The sequence below is a fragment of the Bufo bufo genome, chromosome 3 (genome assembly GCF_905171765.1).
Source record: "Bufo bufo chromosome 3, aBufBuf1.1, whole genome shotgun sequence".
Taxonomy (NCBI): Eukaryota; Metazoa; Chordata; class Amphibia; order Anura; family Bufonidae; genus Bufo; species Bufo bufo.
In genome coordinates, this window is record NC_053391.1 from 435,064,074 (window position 1) to 435,084,898 (window position 20,825).

The window sequence follows — 20,825 nt, forward strand, 5'->3', positions numbered from 1 at the left end:
CTGTGTGAACTGTCGGTATATCTGTAGAGGTGGCTCTTTTGTGCATCCTATCAAATCAAAAATTGTGTCTATCGAATGTCTATCAAATCCGCTTCCATTTAATATGTGATATATATTTTATCATGTTCTTACAACTTACTATATGTGGGCGAGACCTCCACTGACCTAGGAACCCGCCTTAACAATCACCGAAATACGATTAGGAAGAAAAGCCTTGACCTACCTGTATCTAGACATTTTTCTGAATTAGGACATACAGAGAGAGACTTGAGATTTGGATTATTGACCATGTTCCCATGCCTAGAAGAGGGGGGAACAGGGTTAGTTTACTTAAGAAAAAAGAGTTACAGCGGATTCATACTTTAAATAGTCTCAGGTCTAATGGCCTTAATGTTGACTTTAGGATTGGGAAGATTTAGTAAGTTGTGGCGTGCTTTATTTCCTGATTGCTGCAGTCGATGTACCTCCTGTTGACTGGGTAGTATTTTTAGGACTATATGTATCTTACATATTTTTAAATCACTTACACTTTCTTTCTTTTTTTTCTTCTAGTTGACACCTTTGAGGGGAATGAAAATCAGGATGGATTTGTGGACAGCACTGATTGAAAGCAATTGCGATTCTCTATTTGTTTTTCCAAGTTTCTTTTTTTAAAAAGATGCCCAGGTTGTGTCATGATAATAAAGAATTGCTGTTTTATTAGAACAGTTTATTTGTTTGAAAATATTATTATATGAGGAGAACCCTCTGGGATTTTGGGATTGGACTCCCTGGGGCGAGCGGGTGGTGTGCCCATACTGACGTGCGTGACCCGGCCAGGTGTCCCCTCGTGGCAGGTGGTGTCCACTTGACAGTGGACAACACTTTTGCCTGGAGTCCTCCTTTGCCCTTTTTATATATTTTTCATGAATACGATCCTGGGCATGCACACTGTAATTATAGGTACGCTGAACTTGGAATTTGGCAAGCACGAGGACGCGGTACTTCTGGTCAGTGTTCACACAGTCTTTACTTGTATCTTCCCCCTCCCCCTATCCAATTTGGCAACTAGGGTGTTGTATTTTATCAATTTACTTTTATGTATATTGTATGATGACACTGCGTCTATTTTGGCATGAAATTTTAATACACAGATTTATGTACATTGTTTATTATTCATGTAATCATTATTATAATTTAGTTTTATATACGATATGTTATGTTTTTTATACACTTTTAATGAGATATATCTTATTTGCATAATTGTACATTGATTGATTAGCACTGCACATGTTTTTTCTATATATATGCTGTTCATTTGGTCCTGTTCCTTGCTTGAGAAAGGCTCTGGTACAGAGCCGAAACGTTGCCTTGCCATATGGGTGTGTTCTGGTTCTGGCCAAGCTGCCAGTTCGGTTGATGTACTGCTCCAAATTAATTAATTAATGTACGTGCACGGAGAGATCAGACTGAGACAACTCACAGCTAGGAGTTAAACAGGATCTCTAGTTTATTTCGTAAAACAACACACAATACATAAGTTTTACGACAGGGAGGGGGGGGTGAAAGATAAAGTATATCTTTTCTATTGGCTACAAACACTCTATGCTTCTCTGTAACCTTGATGGCCAGAAGAAGAAATTCCTCCACCCTCCCCCCTTGCTCGTGGGAGATACCGTTACTTCTTATTCTTTGTAACTGCTTGCTTGAGCAGAAACCACAAAGAAACACATGATAAAACACAAAATAAGATTCTAGTTTATAGGTGTTGGCTGAATGCCTGGCCGCCATCTTAGCTAAACATAGTCCTCAACAAGCAAGTATCCATTTTGTATTAATAGTCCATAACAGTCCCCCCTTGGAAACTTGATTGTAGACTTTCCCTTCGCCTAGCGAATCCCCTGGGCATACCATTCGTATCCTCTTCACCCGCAGTGGCGACAACCTACCCCTTATAGGTAGGCTCCCGGTTGCTCGGACTTGTGGTAATACCCTGGGATTCATCTCACCCTATCTCAGCCAGGCATCATTGTGAGGAGGGGGAGCTGTGTTGAATGATGTTTCCTTCTGTCCTTCCTCATCGTAGAGGAGCATAATAGGTCGTTCATCAGTTTTCTTCATTCTTTTTGAAAAGCGGGTCACACAAATAAGAACGAGCTTAATCACTACATATATCACCAATATTATTAGGGCTACCTGCAATATTACTTGGACGATTCCCATGAACCAACCCCCAATACCTTTGAACCAGTTATTGGGGTTAAGGGAAGAGAAGGTATCAGACCACCATGTATCTTTATCAACTTTATGTGCATCCAGCCATTTATCTCTTAAATCCGCCATCTTCTCTATATCCACCTTAACTTGCAAATTACCCTGCGGGTCTATGTAATGGCAACAAGAGGGTCCCACAATCTGGCACATACCTCCATCTTTAGCTGTAACATAATCTAGAACTAATGTGTGTTGGTTGGTGACAATGATTAACTGGTTTTGCACAATGTTTGAATTATTCATAAGTCTCATCACCTCCCATATTTGGTCATCCAGGTAGTCTGTTGCTACTACCAGATGATCCCACATCTGCATTATCATGGGATATATGAAGATGGAACTAACAATTTTGTTGGTAATGCTCATCTCTACTACATGTGGCTTGCCATTTGGTCTGGGTGTGTTATCTTTGGCCCTACGATACAAGGTGTGTTTAGGTACTGCATTTATGTCAATTTCAGAGTGTGGTACTATAAAGGTAGCAGGAGTAAGCCTGGCGATGGTGCACAGTCCTGTGACATTCTCGGATAACCATTTGTATGCTTTGTGTCCACAAACTAAGTATATGTCGTCTGGAACTGCTACTGCTGTGCCATTGAATAATCGGGTAATTAGTTTGGCTAATTGTGTCCCTTTCGCCAACTCATATCCTTTTGACTGACTTTCGGTGTCGTTAGCTAATATACCTGTCCGGAGATCCTGTACAGTACGGTTGTTACAGGGCAGATCCTTTCCGTTCACAGCATCTACACCAATACACTGCACGTGGCTGTCTGTTTTTGAATCATTGCAACCTGAGTGTATGTGTGGACTAAATGTCATACCTTTGGTTTGTACTTGGAGACAATAACAGTGTGTCCAGCTAGGAAAACATGTGACATTAGCCCAGTGTCCCTCTTGCCAAGGAGTAGAGCTATGATCTACCGAGGGTCCTGATCTGTTTATCATGAGCCATGGGGCATCTGCCCACCCTGCAACAGGTAAGGCTACTTCCTTGTCCTTGTTTGTACTGGATTTAACTTGGTGTATACTAGTGAGAAAGATGGTAGAATTAGACAGGTCAATCAGTTCAGAAAGGTCCAGGGGTATTGCAAAATAAGGCATACTGGTTGAACTCACGGGACTGTGGGTACAGATCCAACAATCTCTCAGAGTTTCAGTCTCCTTCAACCCCTGGACTAAAATTTGATGGTGCCGTATCAGTGAATTGTCCCATTCATCACCCAGTGGCGTGAATACTGCAGATATGCCCACTGTCAAAGTCATGATCAGTATGTGAATCCTCATGGCTTATGGTTCCTGGGACGGTGGGACAGCCTTCACTCTTTTACAATGTGAAGCGTGGATCCAGGTGGGTCTCCCTTCGAGTTTCACAGAGGTTAGGGTGGTCAGCAACACCTGGTAAGGTCCCTCGTATTGTGGTTTGAGGGTGCTTCTGACGTGTTTCTTGACCACCACCCACTCTCCAGGTTTGAGAGTGTGGCTTCCCTCCAGGGAGTTAGGATCTGGAATGGAAGAGAAAACTTGTGCATGTATATTAGACAATTGCTTGCTCAAGGCTATCACATATTTTGCAACAGATTCATAATGCATTTGTAACTGTTGTGGGAAATACTGTCCCATTCTTGGCCCTGTTCCAAATAAGATCTCATATGGGGTTAGTTTGTGTGGGGGCCTTGGTGTATGCCTAACTGAAAAGAGGGTTATAGGCAAACACTGAACCCAATTAAGCCCTGTCTCCCTAGTCATCTTCAGCATTTTAGATTTTAACACCCCGTTCAATCTTTCGACTTTGCCGCTGCTTTGGGGCCTGTATGGGGTATGATACGCCAGGTGTGACCCTACCATCTTCCAGACCTCTTGGGTTAGACTAGCAGTGAATGCTGGGCCCTGATCACTCTCAATGACCTCAGGTACTCCGAACCTACAGACAAGCTCCTGCATCAGTTTTTTTTCAGTAGTGGTTGCTGTCTGGTTTCGGACGGGGTAGGCTTCTGGCCACCCAGAGAACAAGTCTATGACTACTAGCACATATTGAAACCCTTGGCACATTGGCATCTGGATATGATCGATTTGTATCCTCTGAAAGGGATATAAGGCTTTCGGGAGACATTTTCTGGGAGTGGGCTCGGTTCTGCCGGGGTTACACTCTGCACAGATGAGACACGCTTGAGTATGTCTCACCAGGACAGGGGTTATCCCTGGGGCCACCCATATTTTGTCAATTAGTTCTTTCATGATGGTTTCGGATTGGTGGGTGGGCCCATGGGTCACTGAGGCTATTAGGGGATAAAGAGCTCTGGGTAGGCAGACTCTCTTTCCTTGTGTCCAGAGTCCAGATTCTTCTTCAAGGGCTGATTCTTTCAGCCAGATTTCCTTTTCCCTGGGAGTAGCCTGTTTCTGCATTTGTTTCAGTAGGTCCCATGTGATTTCTTCTTGTTCCAGGTCCTCCTGTTTTATCATAATCTGGTCTGACTGGACTCTTTCCTCTTTCACTGCTGCTTCCTTGGCCGCTTGGTCAGCTAGGGCGTTTCCTCTGCCTTCAGGGGTGTCAGCTCGAGTATGGGCCTTTACTTTGATCACTGCCACTTGGTTGGGCAGGAGTACTGCTGCCATTAGGGCTGCTACTGCTGCAGCATTCTTAATCGGGGTTCCTGCAGCTGTGATGTAATCCCGGGCCTTCCATATTAGTCCAAAGTCATGAACCACTCCAAAGGCATATCTAGAATCTGTGTAGATATTGGCGGTAGAGTCTTTTGCCATGAGGCAGGCTTCAGTGAGGGCAATGAGTTCAGCTTCTTGTGCTGACTGGTCTGGGCGCAATTGTCTTGCACACAGCACTTCATGTTCACTTGTGACTGCCATGCCTGTATGGAACTTCCCCTTGTCATCAGCGTACCTTGAGCCGTCCACAAAGAGAATCCAATGAGGGTTTGTCAGAGGAGTGTCTTGGACTGATGGTGGTGTCCCTACTTCAGCTTCCATCATTGTGATGCAATCATGTTCTTGTTCCTTGTAAAGAGAGTCGGTTGAGGCCCATAGTTCTTCTTCCTGAAGATCTTCTTCAGCATGTAGATCAATAAAATCTTCAGAATCTCCATTATACTCCCCCCTTGGAAGAGGAAGGAGTGCAGCAGGATTGAGGATGTGGCACCTCTGAATGGTGACATTATCTGGCAGAAGCAGACTACACTGAAGCCGGAGGTGGCGCTGTGCAGTGAGGTGTTTAGGTTGAGTCTGCTGGAGGATGGCAGAAATGTCATGGGGAGCCAGAATAGTGAGGGGATGACCCAGCACGACGTCAGATGTGACGTTTAGAAGAGAGCTGGCAGCATGGATAGCTCTGACACAGGAAGGGGCAGCTCTGGCTACCGGGTCAAGACGCTTAGAATAGTAACCCAAGGGTCGATTGCGGCCACCATGAGTTTGAGTGAGGACTCCAGTGGCGTGACCTTGGCGTTCCATGACATACAGCCGGAAAGGAAGGCTGTAGTTGGGGATGCCAAGAGCAGGGGCAGATGCAATGGCGGCATTCAATGACTGAAAAGCTTCTCCGGCCTCCATTGTCATCTGGAAAGGAGTAGCAGCATTACGAGGTATACAGTCATATAAGGGCTGCATGAGGACAGAAGCATCAGATATCCAAGGCCTGCAGTAGGAGATGAGTCCCAGAAAGGTTTGCAGCTGATGAGGAGTGTCCGGGAGTTGGATGTCAGAGATAGCCTTCTTCCTCGCCTCAGTTAGGTGCTTGTGACCTTGAGAGATGCAATGACCTAGGAAGACAACTTTGGGGAGACACAGTTGTAGTTTGGCTTGTGAGACTCGACATCCAGCAGAGGCTAAAAACTGGAGAAGTGAGACAGATTTTGTCATGCAGATTTGGGGAGAGACCGCACAGAGGAGAAGGTCATCCACATACTGGAGGAGTTCCACATCCGGGTGATCTGCTTGCCAGGGTTGCAGAACAGAGGACATAGCCTTGCTGAAGCAGGAAGGGCTGTTTTGAGCCCCTTGAGGCATAACAGTCCAGGTGTACTGTTTGCCTGCATGTGTGAAAGCAAAAAGAAACTGACATTTCTCATGTAAGGGAACAGAAAAGAATGCATTGGCCAGATCAATGACAGTGAAAGTAGTGGCAGTGGGTGGAATGCCAGCAAGGAGTGTGTGCGGATTGGGGACAATAGGTATCTCAAGAACAGTAGCCTCATTGACAGCTCGGAGGTCCTGCACCATGCGGTACGTTGGAGGCTGTCCTTTCTCCCTTTTCTTCCGTACTGGGTAAAGGGGTGAGTTACAGGGAGAAGTAGTGATCTTGATTGCCCCATTCTGCAGGAGGGCCTGCACCTGGAGGGTAATAGCATCCTGTTGTGAGATAGAAAGCGGATATTGCGCTTTGTATGGCAGAACCTTGGGATCCTTCAGGGTCACAGTGACTAGTGGGACATTGAGGCATCCGATATCCTGGGGTCCTCTGGCCCAGAGAGTATCGGGGATGAGGTGCAAAATGGTTTGCAGCGAATCCCCTTGCTCATATGAATCAGTGCAGAATTTTATTGTCAGACATCCAGCAGCCGTGGGTGTCACATAATTTGAGTGAAAACCACAAAGACCAAGAAGCAAGACAGTTTCTTATCAGAAAGAGGATCTTAAACTAACACAGCAGAAACTAACATTTCTGTGAAAAGAAAAAAGGTGGGGGTCAACTGATCCCCCGTAGCTGTCCTGCAATGTGGTGGAATGATCTGCTAATTTAGCTTTTGTCCATTTGTCTGTAATTGTTCTATAAAGAATTCTCCAGACTCATGATCCCGGGGGTCAAAGTTAGCACCTTTAAGTTCAGGGATGTGGATTTGATCCATTATCAGTGTGGAGTATTCACCTGTCTTGTTTTCCACTATACTTTGCAGGTCCGACCATGTGCACCCATAGGTTTGATGCACTTGGGACAGTTTCCTGAAAAAGGGCATGGGATGGGTCTCAGGGTCAGGCAGTAAATTCACTATGGTGAATAACTGTTGTGGGGTGAAAGACACATATTTTGGTGGTCCCTGTGGCCGGTTAAGTGCTAGGGCTTCTTTCAGTGTCTCAAGGTTTCCCTGCTCAATTTTCTGTAAGTTCTTTTGTAACTCTGTAATCTGACCCTGCAGTATTTGATCTTGTGAACGTCGTGATGGGCGCACGACCATGGGCACAGTCCACTGTGGTGCCAGGGATAAAGTTGGTGGATCACCGTAGTCTGTCGGGGTACCCCGCGGAGGAGTCTGCATATTACCCGGTGCATTTTGTATGCCCATTGTGGATTCTGCAGCACCGTCTGCATCCCCCTGTTCTGCTTCATCAGGTTGCCCCCCTACCATTATAAGAGTAAGGGTGGCGGGTGAGTGTGGTAGCATGAATGTACCGTCCGGGTTAACCATGGGGTACAAGGTAGTAGGAAGGGGCAAGGGTGACATAGGAGTGACGGGGGGGTCCGGACCGGATGATATTAAAGGTCCGTTCATGGGCGTTGCCTGGGGACAAGATGGCGCTGTAGCTAACACGGGAAGTGATGGGACGTGCCGGGGAGTAGTTACCAAGGTGTGGTTTTGTGGGTGGGGAGCCCCACAGGCAAGGCACGTATTTCGGGAGGAGGGATTGTGTTGACCACATGTTTTGCAGGTCCACCCACCTGCTTTCTTCCCGGCGCCATTATAGGGTGTTGGCAAGTCATGTATCAATGCAACACCAGGTTTACAGAAATATCTCTGTCTTTTCTCATCAAAATTTTGTTCTCCCCCCCGTCTTTTCAAATTGTTTACTACAGTCCAACCACACACGGACCATGTCTGTCAATTTATCATCCTCTAACTTCTCTCTTTTCTCGTTTAACAACACTTGCCAGGTGGCACTACAAAGGATGCCTCCTTTACAGACACTATAACTCTTCTCCTACTTAGTTAATCCTTTTATGAAACGTTTGCCTCTCCTGTCCGCCACGTACTGTTCAGGAGAACAGTAACCCTTCGGGACACTTTCCTCATTTCCCATCTTCTGGATCCTTCACCTTGTTCTGGACAACACAGAAACCCGATATAACACGTTGAGCCTAATGTCCCACACACTCTGGGTAGACACTGGCCGGTCTCCTCCCTTCTGTCGCCTCTCGGTCACAACACCAGGGTGACCGATTGACACAGGCACTTTAGGAGACCTTTGGGTTTGTATCAGTCTGTGTTTCCGTTACAAAGGGTCGCACATTAAAAACAATAAACCACAATACATCAAGGAAGAACCCTTGCGTACTGTCTAATCGTCTCTCGCACCTACTGGAGCCGCCTAAAGACCTCTGTATAAAGTAATCACTGGACGTGAAGACCTTTGAGTCCCGGAAGCACACTCTGGGCTACCCCGAACCGCTCTCCACCCATCTGTGATCGTCCCCTTTATGGAGATTTGAGTCAGACGCCGGGCTGAACTCCGATACAGGCACACAGGAGAACTCATTGTCTCAGTCAGTGATACTTGTCAACAGGGTCTTCACAACTTATAGGCACAACACAGTACATCAAGACTTTAAAAAACATATGGGGTTCTTACTTTCATGCCCTCGAGGACGTCCCAGACTGCTTCCGCACCCCTCCCTCAGACGAACTCCAAGAGGCTACACCAGGGGACACTTTATAGGCAATATGACTCAATTTTCTCACCTCATATCACGGGTTGCGATCCCGGTGTCCGTTAGTGCGCCTCTCCTCGTCTGGTCTCCGGGGGTACGGGAACAGAGGGTCCAATCCTCGAGCCCCACGTTTGGGCACCAAAATTGTTCTGGTTCTGGCCAAGCTGCCAGTTCGGTTGATGTACTGCTCCAAATTAATTAATTAATGTACGTGCACGGAGAGATCAGACTGAGACAACTCACAGCTAGGAGTTAAACAGGATCTCTAGTTTATTTCGTAAAACAACACACAATACATAAGTTTTACGACAGGGAGGGGGAGTGAAAGATAAAGTATATCTTTTCTATTGGCTACAAACACTCTATGCTTCTCTGTAACCTTGACGGCCAGAAGAAGAAATTCCTCCACCCTCCCCCCTTGCTCGTGGGAGATACCGTTACTTCTTATTCTTTGTAACTGCTTGCTTGAGCTGAACGGAAACCACAAAGAAACACATGATAAAACACAAAATAAGATTCTAGTTTATAGGTGTTGGCTGAATGCCTGGCCGCCATCTTAGCTAAACATAGTCCTCAACAAGCAAGTATCCATTTTGTATTAATAGTCCATAACAGGTGAATAAAGTTGCACAATTTTTTCATAAGTCTGGAGTGCTGCCCGCTTTCAACTGCGTATATATATATATATATATATATATATAAAACTATATATACAGTACAGACCAAAAGTTTGGACACACCTTCTCATTCAAAGAGTTTTCTTTATTTTCATGACTATGAAGGCATCAAAACTATGAATAAACACATGTGGAATTATATACATAACAAACAAAAGTGAAACAACTGAAAATATGTCATATTCTAGGTTCTTCAAAGTAGCCACCTTTTGCTTGGATTACTGCTTTGCACACTCTTGGCATTCTCTTGATGAGCTTCAAGAGGTAGTCCCCTGAAATGGTCTTCCAACAGTCTTGAAGGAGTTCCCAGAGATGCTTAGCACTTGTTGGCCCTTTTGCCTTCACTCTGCGGTCCAGCTCACCCCAAACCATCTCGATTGGGTTCAGGTCCGGTGACTGTGGAGGCCAGGTCATCTGGCGCAGCAACCCATCACTCTCCTTCATGGTCAAATAGCCCTTACTTTCAAAGTTTTCCCAATTTTTCGGCTGACTGACTGACCTTCATTTCTTAAAGTAATGATGGCCACTCGTTTTTCTTTACTTAGCTGCTTTTTTCTTGCCATAATACAAATTCTAACAGTCTATTCAGTAGGACTATCAGCTGTGTATCCACCTGACTTCTCCTCAACGCAACTGATGGTCCCAACCCCATTTCTAAGGCAAGAAATCCCACTTATTAAACCTGACAGGACACACCTGTCAAGTGAAAACCATTTCAGGGGACTACCTCTTGAAGCTCATCAAGAGAATGCCAAGAGTGTGCAAAGCAGTAATCAAAGCAAAAGGTGGCTACTTTGAAGAACCTAGAATATGACATATTTTCAGTTGTTTCACACTTGTTTGTTATGTATATAATTCCACATGTGTTAATTTATAGTTTTGATGCCTTCAGTGTGAATCTACAATTTTCATAGCCATGAAAATAAAGAAAACTCTTTGAATGAGAAGGTGTGTCCAAACTTTTGGTCTGTACTGTATATATATACACTGCGTGCAGAATTATTAGGCAAATGAGTATTTTGACCACATCATCCTCTTTATGCATGTTGTCTTACTCCAAGCTGTATAGGCTCGAAAGCCTACTACCAATTAAGCATATTAGGTGATGTGCATTTCTGTAATGAGAAGGGGTGTGGTCTAATGACATCAACACCCTATATCAGGTGTGCATAATTATTAGGCAACTTCCTTTCCTTTGGCAAAATGGGTCAAAAGAAGGACTTGACAGGCTCAGAAAAGTCAAAAATAGTGAGATATCTTGCAGAGGGATGCAGCACTCTTAAAATTGCAAAGCTTCTGAAGCGTGATCATCGAACAATCAAGCGTTTCATTCAAAATAGTCAACAGGGTCGCAAGAAGCGTGTGGAAAAACCAAGGCGCAAAATAACTGCCCATGAACTGAGAAAAGTCAAGCGTGCAGCTGCCAAGATGCCACTTGCCACCAGTTTGGCCATATTTCAGAGCTGCAACATCACTGGAGTGCCCAAAAGCACAAGGTGTGCAATACTCAGAGACATGTCCAAGGTAAGAAAGGCTGACACACAAGCTGAAACGTCAAGACTGGGCCAAGAAATATCTCAAGACTGATTTTTCTAAGGTTTTATGGACTGATGAAATGAGAGTGAGTCTTGATGGGCCAGATGGATAGGCCCGTGGCTGGATTGGTAAAGGGCAGAGAGCTCCAGTCCGACTCAGATGCCAGCAAGGTGGAGGTGGAGTACTGGTTTGGGCTGGTATCATCAAAGATGAGCTTGTGGGGCCTTTTCGGGTTGAGGATGGAGTCAAGCTCAACTCCCAGTCCTACTGCCAGTTTCTGGAAGACACCTACCAAGCAGTGGTACAGGAAGAAGTCTGCATCCTTCAAGAAAAACATGATTTTCATGCAGGACAATGCTCCATCACACGCGTCCAAGTACTCCACAGCGTGGCTGGCAAGAAAAGGTATAAAAGAAGAAAATCTAATGACATGGCCTCCTTGTTCACCTGATCTGAACCCCATTGAGAACCTGTGGTCCATCATCAAATGTGAGATTTACAAGGAGGGAAAACAGTACACCTCTCTGAACAGTGTCTGGGAGGCTGTGGTTGCTGCTGCACGCAATGTTGATGGTGAACAGATCAAAACACTGACAGAATCCATGGATGGCAGGCTTTTGAGTGTCCTTGCAAAGAACGGTGGCTATATTGGTCACTGATTTGTTTTTGTTTTGTTTTTGAATGTCAGAAATGTATATTTGTGAATGTTGAGATGTTATATTGGTTTCACTGGTAAAAATAAATAATTGAAATGGGTATTTATTAGTTTTTTGTTAAGTTGCCTAATAATTATGCACAGTAATAGTCACCTGCACACACAGATATCCCCCTAAAATAGCTAAAACTAAAAACAAACTAAAAACTACTTCCAAAAATATTCAGCTTTGATATTAATGAGTTTTTTGGGTTCATTGAGAACATGGTTGTTGTTCAATAATAAAATTAATCCTCAAAAATACAACTTGCTTAATAATTCTGCACTCCCTGTATATATATATATATATATATATATATATATATATATAATGTAATGAATGGCAGCACCAACCTTTTGGAATGGAAAATTGGGTGCAAGCTCCAATGGGTAAAGTGTCCCTGGATAATAGAAAATAAAAAGTAGAGCAGCACTCCAGTGTGGTAAAAAAAGAAAACTGTTTATTCACCCAGTATTAACGTGACGTTTCGGCTCCAACATAAAGCCTTTCTCAAGAAATGTAACAATGTAAACTGAACATACTTATAGTGTGAGGAAGTGACATCATCAAACATAATTAGCATTAGCCCATGCCTATACAAGTGACATATAAAATACATAGTGTACACATGTGCATGTATAAATCTTGTGGACACAGTGCATAATTACAAATAGAAACGTGATACAATTGTATATCATGATTCGTTGTACAAATAGATACAAAATTCATATGTATAAAGTGCACATGTGCAATCACCCAGATAACAACTGGTTAAAATGGGGGGCTGTTACCACTCATCCATCATGGGGAGTGGCCAGATCGCATGGTTGTGGGCATGGATAAAGGCACATAACAAAGCAACTCACATATTCCCGATATAACTCCATTGCCAAAGTCAGCGTCTTAGAATCCCAGATGCGCAAGGTTTTTCCTTTTGTCCTACTACACATGTTGACTGGTTGGGACTTGAAAATGATTTGTATTAATTTTTCCGTACTGTTAAGCTGAAAGCTTGGTTCAAGGGTAAATCACGCATGGCTATTGGTAAAACTAGTGAACTGTCTTTGGGTAGTCTTGATTTACACATCAAGAGCGGCTTCACCCCTGATATGAGTGAGCCTGCTATTGATGCATTTATTAAAGGTGTACGGTTGGACATTGATAACTTGAAAGCCAATTATGATGATTCTACTTTCCAGTATCCCAATCTCACCAGAGAGGAGGCTGAGGCCTTGAAACAACTTAGAAACGACGCCACCCTTGTCTTCAAGCCTGCGGACAAGGGTGGTGCCGTTGTAGTTATGGATTCTAAGAAGTATGTATCTGAGGTGCTACAACAATTTTGTGACACTGAGATTTATGGAGTCTTGGATAATTATCCGAAATTTCGGATAGGCACAGTCATCAGACAATGCATTCCAATAAACGATGACAGAGGCAGCATGTCCGGTGAAAATCCTTTTATTGGGAACTGCTTACATGCAAAACGTGGTTACAAAAGTTACTACATTTCGGCTATAGCATAGCCTTTATCAAGCACAGTGTGATCCCCAAATGATCCTGCTTATAAAGTACAAGCCACACCTCCCCAAACGGCCGTGGCCAATCACATAGTTACATATTACACTAATCTACCACAATGTATCAAAATATGTGCACATGCGTTCACTTAAAATATATATAAATATCCTCCCGAAAGCTGTTTTATTCACTTCATCTGATGAATCAGAATCGCCAGTAGTGAAGTCAAACCGACTCTGGTCAAATTTTTTTCCCTTCTTACTGCGTGGCCTATTCTGTATCTGTTGCTGCCAATTATATATCTGGCCCACCTGATAGTCCTCTAAATCACGGTGCCATTTATCCCTCTTAATTTTCTCAACCTCTGCCTTATGTCGCAGTGTATAGGTTTTGATTTTCTCCATGAAAGCCATGGCCTCCTCATTGCTCAGTAGTCCCTGAATCTGTGTTTCTATGGCAGTCATGGATTTTTTAACTCCCTCAATCTCCTGACCGAGGAAGTCTATATTCAGCAGCATAGGTTTAAAGGAATGCTTGTTGTTAATCATTTCAATTTTTTTTACAGAATTCTTCATTATTCGGGAATAGAGTCGGTCTGACATGGGATCTCAATCCCCTAGGTATCCGTTGTAAGCGATAGTATTCCCTTAAGGTGTTCAGGTGTAAATCCATGGTGACCAATTTCTTAGACTCATGCTCAAACTTTCTCTTGATCAGGTCTACAGACGGGGTACTCAAAAAGGACACATCCCCGCTGTCACCATTAATGAGTCTTTGAATTTGTTCCTACAATAGGTGAGTTTGAGAATTTTCCTATGATGGCGTATAAAAGAGGCGCCAACTTACGTGATAAACTGGTGAGGACAGAAGTCATGGATTCCCGAGGGGATGGACAAAGGTATCTGGCGCCAAGGAGGTTGGGATGTTATCCCTGCCTTGGCTGCTGCAACTGTGGCAATATGGTGCCCACCCCTATAGCGGTAAATCCTATAAAATAAAAGAATTCTATACATGTAGATCTCGTGACGTAGTTTACATGATCACGTGCCCTTGTGGTCTCATCTATATAGGTGAGACCACTATGGAAGCCCGTGAGCGGATTAACTCCCACAAGAGTAACATTAGAAGGGCACAAGTGGATAAACCAGTAGCTAAGCATTTTGTCGAGCGTGGACACTCGGTCAATCAGCTACGGTTCCGGATTATTGACTCAGTTGGTAAGATGAGACGTGGGGGCGATAGGTATCAAATCCTACGTAGAAAGGAACTGAAGTGGATTTTTGAACTGAAGGCACTCCAACCTTATGGGATGATTAATGTGGGGAATGTATAGGTTATCCCTGGGACGTAATGATGAATCTGTACTCAGTTTGGTGATTTTTAATATGTACTTGTTTTAAATTTTTGTACCTGTAGGGCTATATTCACTTAGATCACCATGGGCTCTGCACATTGAACACTGCTCCATGATTCACAATATGGAGGAACTTGCCCCCCTCCATAATTGGGAATGAATGTACGATCGCTGGTCCTTAAGATAATTATGGGTATGTCTGCTGCCAGCGGCTCTGGGTGGGGGCGGGTGGTTTGCTATGCGTCCCTAGTAATGGAGCGCAGCCTGGGGGAGGAGTAGGAGGCGGCTCGGCGGCACTGATGATCGCATGGACGGGTTAGTCTGCGATCATGTGATTAGTGTCGGTCACGTGAGGGAACGTCTCCTCCTCCCCAGACATGCGCACTGGATGCAGGGGGACGCTCTGTAAGCGTGCATCACGGAGGTATGTGTTTCATAGATTTTTACTTTTCACATGGGAGGAAATTTATATATATTTTAAGTGAACGCATGTCCACATATTTTGATACACTGTGGTAGATTAGTGTAATATGTAACTATGTGATTGGCCACGGCCGTTTGGGGAGGTGTGGCTTGTACTTTATAAGCAGGATCATTTGGGGATCACACTGTGCTTGATAAAGGCTATGCTATAGCCGAAACATAGCAACTTTTGTAACCATGTTTTGCATGTAAGCAGTTCCCAATAAAAGGATTTTCACCGGACATGCTGCCTCCGTCATTGTTTATTGCAGTGTTTCCCAACCAGTGTGCCTCCAGCTGTTGCAAAACTACAACTCCCAGCATGCCCGCACAGCCAAAGGCTCTCCGGGCATGCTGGGAGTTGTAGTTTTGCAACAGCTGGAGGCACACTGGTTGGGAAACACTGGTTTATTGGATTGCACATTCAGGAGCCTCTGTGGATCTAGGGCTCCAGGTGGGCTGCTGCATTCCGGACGACCGCAAGATCTGGTGAGCGCGACTTCCTATTGATGTATATCAGACAATGCTTGACTGATGCATGTGCATCAGGGGTTATAGATGATGAGCTCAGGAATTATCTCATTGTAGCTCACCCTATAACTCCAGTACTATATATATTACACAAGATTCACAAGACATTGGTTGACCCACCTGCGCGACCAATAGTGTCTGGTTCTGACTCTATCTTCAGCCGTCCAGCCACATTTTTAGACAAACTGTTACGGGGTTTTGCTACTGGTGGCACTTCCTACATTCGTGACACCAATGATTTCCTTGTTGGGTTTAACCAGGTACACATCCCTGACTCTCAAGAGGTGATCCTGGCCTCCTTTGATGTGATATCTCTATACAATTCTATTGAACACTATAGAGGGATTGAGGCTGTTAGAAGAATGTTGTCTGCCTCTTCATTGTCAGACATGGCCATAGACTTTGTTCTTAGATTACTTTCTATTTTGTTAGAGTACAACTACTTTTTGTTTCAAGACACCTTTTATATTCAAAAGCGGGGTGTGGCCATGGGATCCAACATGGCCCCCACTTTCGCTAATATCTACATGCATGTGTTTGAGGAGGACGTCTATCTAGCCACTTCAGGCATGTACTGAGGTGGTGGAGATACATAGATGACGTCTTCCTCATCTGGACTGGTCAGGAACAACTGATTGAGTTCCACAGGTTTCTCAATAGTGTGAATACATCTCTACAATTCACATTGGTACATTCTACCAGTGAAATGCAATTTTTAGATACTAAGGTACTGTTTTCGAATGGTACTTTTTGCGCACAATTGTATGTCAAACCAACCGATAAAAATACAACCCTTCTATACAGCAGCTGTCATCCTAAAAAAATGATACGTTCTCTTCCGTACTCGCAGATGTTACGGGTTAAGATAATTGTCTATGACGATCTTGAATCTAGACACACTTTAGATGACATGTTACATAAGTTTTAAAAACTTATCCACACAAACTATTGGAGGAACACCGTAATACAGTAATGGGGATGGACAGGCAGAGAATCCTGTCCAACCCATCGGCTAAAAGTATGGTGTCTAGGATCCCATTTGTGTCCACGTATACTGAGGCAAGTACTGGTATCAGTCTTATTATTAGACGACACTGGCCCGTTCTTGCTGGTTCCATTAAGGGAGTTCCTGAATTTGATTCTCCATCATTGTTTTCCTACAGAAAGTCCAAGAGTTTAAGGGAACAATTGTACGGGCTGATGTTGGGACAAAAAAGGCCCTCAGACAATCTACTTTGACACGTCCTGGACTTGGATGTTTTCCATGTCTTGGATGTGTCAATTGTAGATACATGTGTAAAGCCTCCTCGTTCATTCATCCATCTACGGGTGTTGATTTCCCCATCCGTTTTCATCTAACATGCATTTCTGATCATGTGGTATATGTACTATCTTGTCCTTGTAACACTTTATACGTTGGGGAAACATCGACAGACTTTAAGTCCAGATTGAAGAATCACCGTTTAAGCATTCGACAAAAAAGATTGGATCTTCCAGTCTCTAAGCACTTTACGGATCTCAAGCACAAGGAAAGAGATCTCAAATGCTGGATTGTAGATTATGTACCAATGCCTAGGAGGGGTGGCAACAGGATTGCACTCTTAAAGAAAAAAGACATTTATTGGATTTATACCCTAAAGTCCATGAAACCACACGGCCTCAATGTGGATTTCAATTTAGGACAGGTATTTGGTCGATAGCTTGCCCTGACCCATTCTAGGTCTACTCTATGCTCTACCCTGTGTTAGGTAGTAATGTAATTTTTATTCTGTTATTTACAGAAATGTACAAATATTAATTAATTTTTTCTCTTTCTTCACGCAGATATATTGTGGTGGGTGGCCAGAGGTTGCGTGACGGATGAGCATGGACATGTGCAATCATCCCAACTACAATCCCCGAACTCTATTATATGTCTACTTCAGTGTCAATTTTACATTGCCTGTGGTGCAATATATTTTCAGTCTCCTGAGTATGAATGGTTGAGGAGATCCCTCATTGTGTTACAAGGTCAATGGGGTAGATAACATATGGGAAAGCTGTGGTGTTGGCTTTGCCCATGTGATGTCCCCTGTATATGTGTCAACTGTTGGTACCTGACGGCATTTGCGTTTCGACACAGTAGATCTGAATAATAATGATTTGTTTGCTGTATGCATGTACGCCCTATTGGTCAACGTTCGGCACAGACCATGACGCGGTATTATACGTGTCTGACCTGGCTTTACCTTTTCCAAGATGGCGGTTTGTGCAGGAGTACTGGGGGTTGTGCAGGTACTAACTTATCGCGAGGCTTTGTTATGACACTGACATGACGCGATTATCTAGCCATGCGCGTGCTTTATTTTCGGATGGCGCAAGCGCGTCCAGATATTTGGCGCATGTGCACCTGGCTGTGTACGTGCTTGTTTGTCGGATGACGCGCCTATCGGGCGCTTGCGCATCCGGAATTCTAAGACGCTGACTTTGGCAATGGAGTTATATCGGGAATATGTGAGTTGCTTTGTTATGTGCCTCTATCCATGCCCACAACCATGCGACCTGGCCACTCCCCATGATTGATGTGTGGTAACAGTCCCCCATTTTAACCAGTTGTTATCTGGGAGATTGCACATGTGCACTTTATACATATGAATTTTGTATCTATTTGTACAACGAATCATGATATACAATTGTATCACGTTTCTATTTGTAATTATGCACTGTGTCCACAAGATTTATACATGCACATGTGTACACTATGTATTTTATATGTCACTTGTATAGGCATGGGTTAATGCTAATTATGTTTGATGATGTCACTTCCTCACACTATAAGTATGTTCAGTTTACATTGTTACATTGCTTGAGAAAGGCTTCATGTTGGAGCCGAAACGTCGCGTCACTACTGGGTGAATAAACAGTTTTCTTTTTTCACCACACTGAAGTGCTGCTCTACTTTTTATTTTCTCTATATATATATATATTTATTTTTTTATTTTTTTACCTTTAATTAATTTTTATTTTTATCCTTTATAATTTAGAGCCAGAATAATGGATTTTTCCTAGAGTTATTCCTTTATGACATCTTTTTTTAATAGTTTCTCTTTACTGTTAAACTCAGGTTTATGTAATATTGCCTATGGTATGTCATTGTGCATCAAATTTTACAGTTTGCTTGCATGGACTAGTTAAACACTGCCTGGGCTTGCCATTCTGCACACTTCGGCCCCGTTGTTTTCATAGCTTTATGCCTCCATAATTGGCTTTGACAATGTTTAGTCAGCAAGGCATAGCTATTATTCACAGCATTTTTATGTGCCCCAAAGTCTCTGTTACTGTAATATATTGGGGAGGCCTGACAAAACCCTACCTTATGACCTTGAATGAAATATGTGTATAATCAGAATTAACCAAAATACAGATTTTTTGGGTGTTTATATTTTTGTTCCAGATCACACCTCCACTGAATTTTTAGTAGATGAAAATGCAGTAAAGTTATTTCATCTGTTACTTTTAAGATTCCCTCAAAAGACAAGGGGGCACTGCTTCCATCGGGAGATGAAAAAGTTCAGTCTCCAGAGGCGTCAAGGATTCTTTTCTGTATGAACTCAGGACACAGTCACGGCAGAAACAGTGGACAGTTTTAGAAAAGGCTTGGATAAATTCTTAACATTAAATAACATTAATGCTTATAAAAATGTGTAGAAGTCTGGGTCTCACTCCCCACATCTAAAATTCCCACCCCCACTCATCCCTTGTTTGAACTTGATGTATTTTTTAACCATACTGTAATCTGTCAACTGGTATGCTCTCATCCAGTAGAAAAAATACTAATGTCAATATCCAACTCATTTTGATTTTATGAAAGAAGTTTAGTAGTAAAAAAAACTTACATGAAGCTTATATTTGTAGAATTCAATATTTTTAGGCGTTATGATTGATTGAAGTGTAGATATATACAATACTAAAAACAGGTCTTCCATCAGAGATTTCAGCTAAATAAGCCCCCTCTGATAGCTCCTCTGTTGTCCTGATGAAAGACCAACAGAACTGAGACACAAGTACCATAAACTGCTCATTAGAATAAACAGCATTTTACAATAATCTGCATAAGGATGTGATCAGCATCTGTATGTGAATACAGAATTACAGGCAATAAAGGAGTTTTCTGGGATTTTAATACTGATAACTAGAGATGAGCGAAACAAAGTTGGTGAAGTGGTATTCGATTCTAATTTTTAGGAAATATTCGATTCGCACCGAAGCCGAATTTCCTCACGCTTCGTGGTAACGAATTGCATTTTTTCCTAAAAGGGCTGCTGCACATGTTAGGACATGGCGCAAAGAACTCTGGGAACAAGGGATCAACCGCAATGCCATGCATGGAGCCAATCATAAGCCAGCCAGCCCTGTGATGTCACAGCCCTATAAATAGCCTCAGCCATCTTGGATTCTGGCATTTTCCAGTGTACTTAGTGCAAGTAGAAATTTGACAGGCGCTAGGGACAGTGCTAGGAAAGACTTTATTGTGCTGAAAAAACGATTTATAAGTTCAGGGAAAGATTATTCATAGTGTAGGGAAAGAATAAGGAGGCATCATCCACACTATAAAAGGAGAACAGGGTGCAATAGGAGAGTATACAACCTGTGTGATAGGAGCGATTCTATTATACCTTGCTGCACTAACTGGGGATCCAAATTGCTCTAAAATAATAGCTCAGTAATTTAAGCAAGTGCAAGTGCTGTGTGATACAGTCATTTACAGGGTGTATTAATAGGAAATATACGTACGTCCTATTAGCCGTTCTGCAGTGATTTTTTATTGTTATACTTTTTTTGGGGGGTGTATTAATAGAAAACAGAATACGTCTTAATTTCCATTCTGCGGTGAAGTTACATTGTACTACAGCCATTTACGGGGTGTGTTAATACAAAATATACATACATTCTATTAGCAATTCTGCAGTGAATTTTGATTGTTATATTTTGGGGGGTATGTATTAATAGGAAAAAGAATACATCTTAATTGCCGTTCTGAGGTGAAATTACATTGTACTGCAGCCATTTACAGGGTGTATTAATAGGAAATATATACGTACATCCTATTAGCGGTTCTGCTGTTAATTTTGATTGTTATACTTTTTTTTGGGGGGTGTATT

At 43.0% G+C, this 20,825-nt stretch overlaps 1 long non-coding RNA gene across 1 annotated transcript; it reads right to left on the reverse strand.

Moving 5' to 3' along the window:
* Positions 1–6,822: 6,822 nt before the first annotated feature.
* On the reverse strand, positions 6,823–19,776 carry LOC120993459. The gene is made up of 3 exons (XR_005777269.1): positions 19,766–19,776; positions 8,074–8,078; positions 6,823–6,998 (listed from the first exon to the last, which is right to left on the reverse strand). It is a non-coding gene; the product is annotated as an uncharacterized LOC120993459 (long non-coding RNA).
* Positions 19,777–20,825: the final 1,049 nt, after the last annotated feature.